General features: G+C 40.1%; 1 pseudogene; it reads left to right on the top strand.

Annotated features, from left to right (window-relative positions):
- Positions 1-3499: 3499 nt before the first annotated feature.
- On the top strand, positions 3500-4046 carry LOC116080417 (annotated as a pseudogene).
- Positions 4047-8937: the final 4891 nt, after the last annotated feature.

Genomic DNA, 8937 nt, shown 5'->3' with positions numbered 1-8937 from the left:
AAGTCAGCAATGGGTTTTTTGGGTTCAGGGACGATGGTGGCAGCCCCTTAGGAATTCCCAATAAAAATTAAGTGATAATGTTTTTGTAGACAGACACAATGGGGTCCAAAAATTACAAAGACTGTAGAATCAGCAGTATGACCTCATGTTTGCTCTTTTATGAAGCCATTGTCTAACACATGTCTGAAAGATACTGACTATGTAACCACAATATTGCTGCCCCCGACCTCACTGGAAACTGTTGGTCAGCTATATAATGTTTGTGTGTATGTGTGTGTTTGCTGCAAATTTTTTATATTTGAGATAGTACAGTTCCATTTTTTTCTGTTCTAAATCTGTACTATTCTGTATCACAAGAAAATGTTGGCACAGAAAAATAGAGAATCATTTAACCACTCCACTATGAACTTTGTAACCCAACTTCCTTGTATGATTTCAATAAAAGACTGGGGCTGAGTCAAGTCTATATGAGTACCTTGACTCCCTAGTTCAGGGGCTCTCATGGCAAAAAGAAACAGCATATCAGTATTGTATCTCAGTTGTGTGTATTCTTATTTTCCTACCAGGTATCCCTAGTATTTGATGACTTGTCTAGGATGTTCCCTCAAAAGATATCTTCTAAAAAGAATACTCTAATATATATTACAATGAATTGTGTCTAAATAGATTCACAGTGTACCTCTGCTTCTAAACAATCATAAGTGACTGGATAATATTCTTTGAAAAAGTCAGATTAGGTACTTTTTTTTACAAGCTAATGAAAACTTGATTAAGAACAATGATATGCATTCCAGTTTGCACCTGCACTGGGAGTGGAGTCTGTGCTCTGGATCCCCATCCACTCAGCACACATCCAGATGCAGCTTAACCCCCAGGAGTTCTGACAATATTCAGGACACAGGTGAGGGCCCAAGCCCCTCTCATTACCTGGCCTAACTAAAAACCCCCTGAACATAGGGGACACAGGAATACCACTAAGCCAGAAGGTTCCTTCTTGTTTGCAACTGTGCTAGAGAAGAAAGCTGTGCTCCAGCCTCCTGAGCCTTCCCACATCCAGAGATAGCTTGACCTCTAGGAGTTTTGATATACCCAGGATCCCAGGATCATAAGAGGAACAGGATCCAATCAGAGACAGCAAGGACAGTTAACATAACAGATATCCAGATGGTGATAGGCAAGTGCAAGAACATAAGCAACAGAAGTCTATACTATGTGGCAACATCAGAACCCAGTTTTCCTACCACAGTAAGGCCTTGACACACCTGAAAAGCAAGATTCTGATCTAAAATCCCATCTCATGAAGATGATAGAAGACTATAAGAAGAAGACTTTAACTTCCTTAAAGAAATACAGGAAAGCCAGGCAGCGGTGGCGCATACCTTTAATCCCAGCACTTGGGAGGCAGAGGCAGGTGGATTTCTGAGTTCGGGGAGAGCCTGGTCTACAGAGTGAGTTCCAGGACATCCAAGGCTATACAAAGAAACCCTGTCTAGAGAAACCAAAAGAAAAATGAAAAAAAAAAAAAAAAAGAAACACAGGAGAATACAAGTAAACAAGTAAAAGCCTTAAAAAGGAATTAAATAAATCTCTTAAAGAAATATAGGAAAGCACAATCAAATAGGTGAAGGAACTGAACAGGACCCTCCAGGACCTAAAAGTGGAAATAGAAAAATTAAGGAAAGGGAGACAACCCTGGAGATCAAAAGGTTAGGAAAGTGGGCGGGAGTCACAGACACAACCATCACCAACAGAATACAAGAGATAAAAGGGAAGAATCTTAGGCATAGGAGATAATATAGAACATATTGACACAACAGTCAATGAAAATAGAAAAATCAAGAAGCACCTAATTCAAAGAATTCAAGAAATCCAGGGCATTATGAAAAGACCAAACCTAAGAATAGGTATAGAAGAGAGTGAAGACTCTCAATCAAAGGGCCAGTAAACATCTTCAACAAAATTATAGAAAAAAAACTTCCCTAACCTAAAGAAAGACATGCCCATAAACATATACCCACAGAACACCAAAAAGATTGGACAAAAAAAAATTCCTCCTGTCACATAATAATCAAAATATCAAATGCACAGAACAAAGGAAGAATATTGAAAGTGGCAATGGGAAAAATCAAGTGACATATAAATGCATCTTCATCATAATTATACCAGACTTCTCAACAGAGACACTAAAAGCCAGAAGATCCTGGGTGAATTTCACACAGACCCTAAGTAACAAAAATTCCAACCCAGACTACTATACTCAGTAAAACTCTCAATTACTAACGATAGAAAAATCAAGATACTCCATGACAAAAAACAAATTTGAGCAATATCTTTCCACTAATCCTGCCCCACAGACGATGATAGAAGGAAAACTCCAACGAAAGGAAGAAAACTACACCAAACAAAAGATAAGAAATTTATCTTTAATCTTTTCAGAGCAAACCTAAAATATGACAACCACATGATCATAATTCTACCTCTAACCACAAAAATAACAGGAATAAACAATTATTGGTCCATAGTATCTCTCAACTTCAGTGGACTCAATTCTCCAATAAAAAGACATAGGCTCACAAACTGGATACCTAAGCATGACCATTTTGCTGAATACAGGAAATTCTTCAGTGACAAAGACAAACACTACATCAGAGTAAAAGGCTGGAAAATAAAATTTCCAAGCAAATGGTCCCCCCAAAATAAGCTGGAGTAGCCATTCTAATATCAAATAAAATCGACTTTCAACCAAAAGTTATCAAAAAGAGATAAGGAAGGTCACTAAATACTCATAAAAGGAAAAATCAACCAAGATGAGTTCTCAATCCTGAACATGGATGCCCCAAATGCAAAAGCAACCACATTTGTAAAAGAAATTTTACTGACACTCAAAGCACATATTGAAACTTATACAATACTAGTAGGAGACTTCAACACCACACTCTCATGAATGGACAGAGCACAGAAACCTAAACTAACCAGAGACACAGCGAAACTAACAGAAGGTATGAACCAAATAGATTTAACAGATATCTATAGCATATTTCACCCAAAAAACAAAGATTATACTTTCTTTTCAGCATTTCATTGTACCTTCTTCAAAATTGACCATATAATTGGAGTGAAAACAAACCTCAACAGATATATGAACACTGAATTAAGCACATGTATTTTATGGGACCACCACACAAAAAAAAAGGCTGGTGTTCAATAATAACAAAAACAACAGAAAGCCCATATACACATGGAGGTGAACAATGCTCTAATCAATGATAACTTTGTCAGGGACAAAAAAAGAAAGAAATTAAAGACTTTTTTTTTAGAATTTAATAAAAACGAAGGCAAAACATACCAAAAGTCATGGGACAAAATGAAAGCAGTGCTGAGAATAAAACTCACATCTCTGAGTGCCTCCATAAAGAAATTGGAGAGGGCTGAGGCTTGGACTACAGCTAAGGCCCTGCACCTGTGACCTGCAACTGCTATGCTGCACCTCTCATGCCCCATGGCCCTGTCCTGGCTGCAGCTCAGCCTCCGCAATGCCTGCTCTGGCTTCAGCTTCAGTGGCCATCTTCTCCATACTCTTTGTCTGGAGGGTGGTCTACGGACAGCTGACAACTGCGACAATGAGTGTTCTCGAAGGTGTCCTTGCCTTGTGGGTCTTGGTAACTCACGTGATGTATATGCAGGATTACTGGATGACCTGGCTCAGAGGGGCTGAGCGGCTTCTTTTTCGTGGGTGCTTTCTTTTCGGCAGTCTCCATTTCTCCTTCTGCACCTTCCTGACGTTGGCCATCACCCAGCACCAGAGTCTCTAAGACCCAAACAACTACTACCTGTCCTCTATCTGGAGCTTCACTTCGTTCAAGTGGGCCTCACTACTCAGCCTCTACCACCACCGCTACTTGGCTGACTTCCCTGCCATCACCCTAAATTATAAATCACCAGGAAATGAGGTCACTGCATCAGGAAATACAAGGGGAGGGGTTGGGATCTGGACTCACCTTCTGAGTCATCAAGGGAGCTCAACTCAAACCCTAGGGACTCAATAACCATGGCAGAGTATATGGACCCGTTCAGTTTCCCAGAAATCTGTCTGGTCCCCTTTTGGGAAAGATATAGTGCTATTAAAGGGTTACTGCCAGTGTGCCTATTAGCCCGGTTAGAGGTCAACTTAGACCTTTCCAAATGGATCTATTTTCTTAGCACTCTGAGGAATTTTTGTAAGTAGGGCCATGACAATGAATTCAATGGGTAGGATTGGAATTATGGCTAGTGACAGGGGTTAGGACAGACTTCCTTGCTACCTGAGACTTCACTGAAGCTGTGTGTAGGGAAAGCATCAAAGATCTGATCAAGTGAGAAATCTTTAGTATAGATCTCCATCCTAGCTTCCCCATCCTGTTGTCCTCAAGGGTCGGATAGCTAAATTCATCGGTCCTTAGGGAAGTGACAATTGGCACTTTCCCTGAGCAGCATAATTGGACAGAATCCAGTGTCTGTCCCTCCTACCATCCCATCCAGAGTGTGTATCCCATGAGGGTGCTAGTGCCAGCCAACCATTCCCATATGTCACACATGCACAAATGACCACATGACCACATATACTGGAGTAGGACTCTGTGGATGACAGTAGAAGACCTTTGGGATCTGGGCAGTCTAGTGTGGGAAGTGGAATCTGTACTGAGTCTCCAACCTTACATCCTACCTGCCCCTCACCAAACAACACCACCCTGCATCAGACCCCAACTCTGACCTTCTTTTTCTCCTGAAGGAACTCTTCTGAGTTGACATGTGCCCAAGGCCTTACCTAAGTGGAGAGGAAGAGCAAGGGCTGTTACATGTATCCCTCTCTGGTAGGTTGCCATTTCGCACTTCTTTTCTACATGGGCACTGCCCCAGCTTACCTGTGTCACTGAAATTTATGCAGAAATACAACGGCCATTTTAAGCAGCCTCAGGATTCTTTTTTTTTTTTTTTTTTGCTTTTGTTTTTGTTTTTGTTTTGGGGGGTCTTGAGAGGGGAAAAGAATGGGCAAGATGGGGTTTTAGCTATCTGATCATCTCCCTAAGTTTGAGGCTACTGGGCAGCACGCCCATCTCTGGTCCCTCTTGGCATGAGGATACCACTAGCTCAGATCTCCTTTGCTCTCCCAGTTCTGTCCCAGCCAGGGTTAGGATGCCCACAGACTTAGTATCAGTGCAGATTGCATCTCCACACCCTAAGCCAAGGTAAATGGGCAAGGGAATCTTTCTTTTTCTACTCAAACCAAACCAGACTGCTTGGGGCTCCTAGGTACATGGTGACCAGGATATGCAGATTCAGAACCAGAAAGGCATGAGCTAGTACCTCCTTCTCATGCTGTGTACACTTCTCCTGGCCTATTTTGCCTCACCTGTCCTTTACAGTATTTGCTCAAAACATCATGGCACCTGAGAGCGGGGAGGAAGAAGGAAAAGTGTCTACCTCTAAGAGCCCTCTACTGATAGAAGCTCATACTGATGCAGGAGGCAAAGATTTTGCTGACCTCCTGGCTATGACTTAAGCCCAGGTGTGTCTGCTTCCTGACTTTTTGGGGTGTCTAGGCAAACTTAATCTGAGAACTTGTTCACAGAGGCCAAGGGCACAGGTTCTAGCTCCCAGGGCATGCCAAATTTGAACATGAATAGACTTAGAGATTCTGCCTGAATGAAGAAGAGATATCACACTGTCTGTATTCTAAAGGAATGACTGTTCTGGAGATATCCACTCATTGTTTTAAAAATCCTGATAAACTATCTCACTTTTAGTTTAAGTTTCAAATTTATTTGGAAAGCTACAAATAAATGCAAATTATTTTACTTTGCTATGGCTCTAAAGTGTATATCAAAGAGGTTCTTAGATTTCTTTTTTATTTGGCTATCATCTTCTCTTAGGCAATTTTCTGTAGACATAACTGAAGGCAACAGATTCATTAATTTATAAAATTTAAGGTTTATTCAATTCGTAAGTCTATGACAGAAAAGCCATTTGAGTATAAGTTTTGCTGATGACAAATTTCTGTATGAAAGGGTCATAGATCCAAGAGACAGAATCAAACTTACTTTTACAACAGATCAACTATTGATATGATTTACCTTGTATCAGGAACTGTACATTCCAGACCAAAACACAATACACAGGCATCACTTCTGAAATACTACTATTTAAAATGAGATTCAGGGACACTTCCAGCAAAGGGGACCATTCCAAAACAACATAGATATCTAAAGTAATTATTATTAACACTTTCTTTACATACATTTTTCTTGATATAAATTTTAAATAACTCCAAACATATTAACTGTATATTTTATTTATTTATTATTATTGTTATTAGATATTTTCTTTATTTACATGTCATATGATTTCTGATTTCCCAGTTTCCAGTTCCAAAAAAACAAAAACAAAAACAAAAAACCAACAACAACAACAAAAAAACCCTGTTCCCTCGCCCCTCCCCCTGCTTGCCACCCTCTTCCACATACTGGCCCTAGCATTCCCCTACACTGGGGCACAGAACCTTGACAGGGCCAAGGGCCTCTCCTCCCGTTGATGACCAACTTGGCCATCCTATACTATACACATGCTGCCAGAGCCATCAGTCCTACCATGTATACTCCTTGGTTGGTGGTTTAGTCCCTGAGAGCTCTGAGGGTACTAGTTAGTTCATATTGTTGTTTGTCCTAAGGGGCGGCAAACCCTTCAGTTCCTTTGGTCCTCTCTAGCTCCTTCACTGGGGACCCTGTACTCAGTTCAATGGATGGCTGTGAGCCTCTGCTTCTGTATTAGTTGGGTACTATCAGAGCCTCTCAGGAGACAGCTATATCAGGCTGGAGTGCCCTTCTTTCAGTCTCTGCTCCATAGTTATTCTCAGCAACTCCTTCCATGGGTATTTTGTTCCCCCTTTTAAGGAGGAATGAGGTATCTACATTTTGGTCTTCCTTATTCTTGAGTTTCTTGTGGTTTGTGGATTGTACTTGGAGTATTCTGAACTTCTGGGCTGATAACCACTTATCAGAGAGTGCATACCATGTGTGATTTTTTGTGATGATATTCTCCAGATCCATCCATTTCCCTAAGAATTTCATAAATTCATGGTTTATAATAGCTGAGTAGTACTCCATTGTATAGATGTACCACAATTTCTGTATCCATTCCTCTGTTGATGGACATTTGGGTTATTTACAGTTTCTGGCTATTATAAATAAGGCTGCTATGAACATGGTGGAACATGTGCCCTTATTACATGTTGGAGTATCTTCTGGGTATATACTAAGGAGTGGTATAGCTGGGTCCTCTGGTAGAATTATGTCCAATTTCCAGAGGAACTGCCAAACTGATTTCCAGAGTGGTTGTACCAGCTTGCAATCCCACCAGCAATGAATGAGTGTTCCTCTTTCTCCACAACCTCTCCAGCATCTGCTGTCACCTAAGTTTTTATCCTAGCTATTCTGACTGGTGTAAGATAGAATCTCAAGATTGTTTTGATTTGCATTTCCCTGATGACTAAGGATGTTGAACATTTCTGTAGGTGCTTCTTAGCCATTCAGTATTCATCAGATGAGAATTCTTTGCTTAGATCTGTACCCCATTTCTAATAGGGTTATTTGGTTCTCTGGAGTCTAACTTCTTGAGTTCTTTGTATACATTGTATGTTAACCCTCTATCAGATATAGGATTGATAAAGATCTTTTCCTTCTGGTGGTTGCTGTTTTGTCCTATTGACAGTGTCTTTTGCCTTACAGAAGCTTTGCAACTTTATGAGGTCCCGTTTGTCAATTTTTGATCCAAGAGCATAAGCTATGGGTGTTCGGTTCAGGAAATATTCCCTTGTGCCTATGTGCTCGAGGTTCTTCCCCACTTTCTTTTCTATTAGTTTGAGTATATCTGGTTTTATGTGGAGGTCCTTGATCCACTTGGACTTGAGCTTTGTCCAAGGAGATAGGAAGGGATCAATTTGCATTCTTTTACATGTTAACCACCAGTTGAGCCAGCACCATTTGTTGAAAATGCTGTCTCTGTTCCACTGGATGATTTAAGCTCCTTTGTCAAAGATCAAGTGACCATAGGTTTGTGGGTTCATTTCTGGGTCTTCAATTCTATTATATTGATCTACCTGCCTGTCATTGTACCAATACCATGCAGTTTTTATCACAATTGCTCTGTATACAGCTTAACGTCCAGGATGGTGATTCTACCAGAGGTTCCTTTATTATTGAGAATAGTTTTGGCTATCTTGGGTTTTTTGTTATTCCAGATGAACATGCAAATTGCTTTTTCAAAGTCTGTGAAGAATTGAGCTGGAATTTTGATTGGGATTGCATTAAATCTGTAGGTTGCCTTCTGTAAGATGGCCATTTTTACTGTATTAATCCTGCCAATCTACGAGCATGGGAGATCTTTCTATTTTCTGAGATCTTCTTCAATTTCCTTCTTCAGGGAATTGAAGTTCTTGACAAACAGATCTTTTACTTGCTTAGTTAGAGTTACACCAAGGTATTTTATATTATTTGAAACAATTGTGAAGGGTGTTGTTTCCCTAATTTCTTTCTCTGCCTGTTTATCCTTTGTGTAGAGGAAGGCCTCTGATTTGCTTGAATTAATTTTATATCCAGCCACTTTGCTGAAGTTGTTTTTCAGGTTTAAGAGCTCTCTGGTCTAATTTTTTGGGGTCACTTAAGTATACTATCATATCATCAGCAAATAATGATAATTTGACTTCTTCCTTTCCAATTCTTATCCTTTTAATCTTCTTTTGTTGTCTAATTGCTATGGCTAGGACTTCAAGTACAATATTGAGTAGGTAGGGAGAGAGTGGGCAGCCTTTTCTACTCCCTGATTTTAGTCGTATTGCTTCATGTTTCTCTCCATTTAGTTTGATGTTGGCTACTGGTTTTCTGTATATTGCTTTTACTATGTTTA

The sequence above is a fragment of the Mastomys coucha genome, unplaced genomic scaffold (assembly GCF_008632895.1).
Source record: "Mastomys coucha isolate ucsf_1 unplaced genomic scaffold, UCSF_Mcou_1 pScaffold6, whole genome shotgun sequence".
In the NCBI taxonomy this organism is placed as follows: Eukaryota; Metazoa; Chordata; class Mammalia; order Rodentia; family Muridae; genus Mastomys; species Mastomys coucha.
Note: the sequence above shows the minus strand (reverse complement) of the source record. Positions and strands in the feature narration are given on the sequence as shown.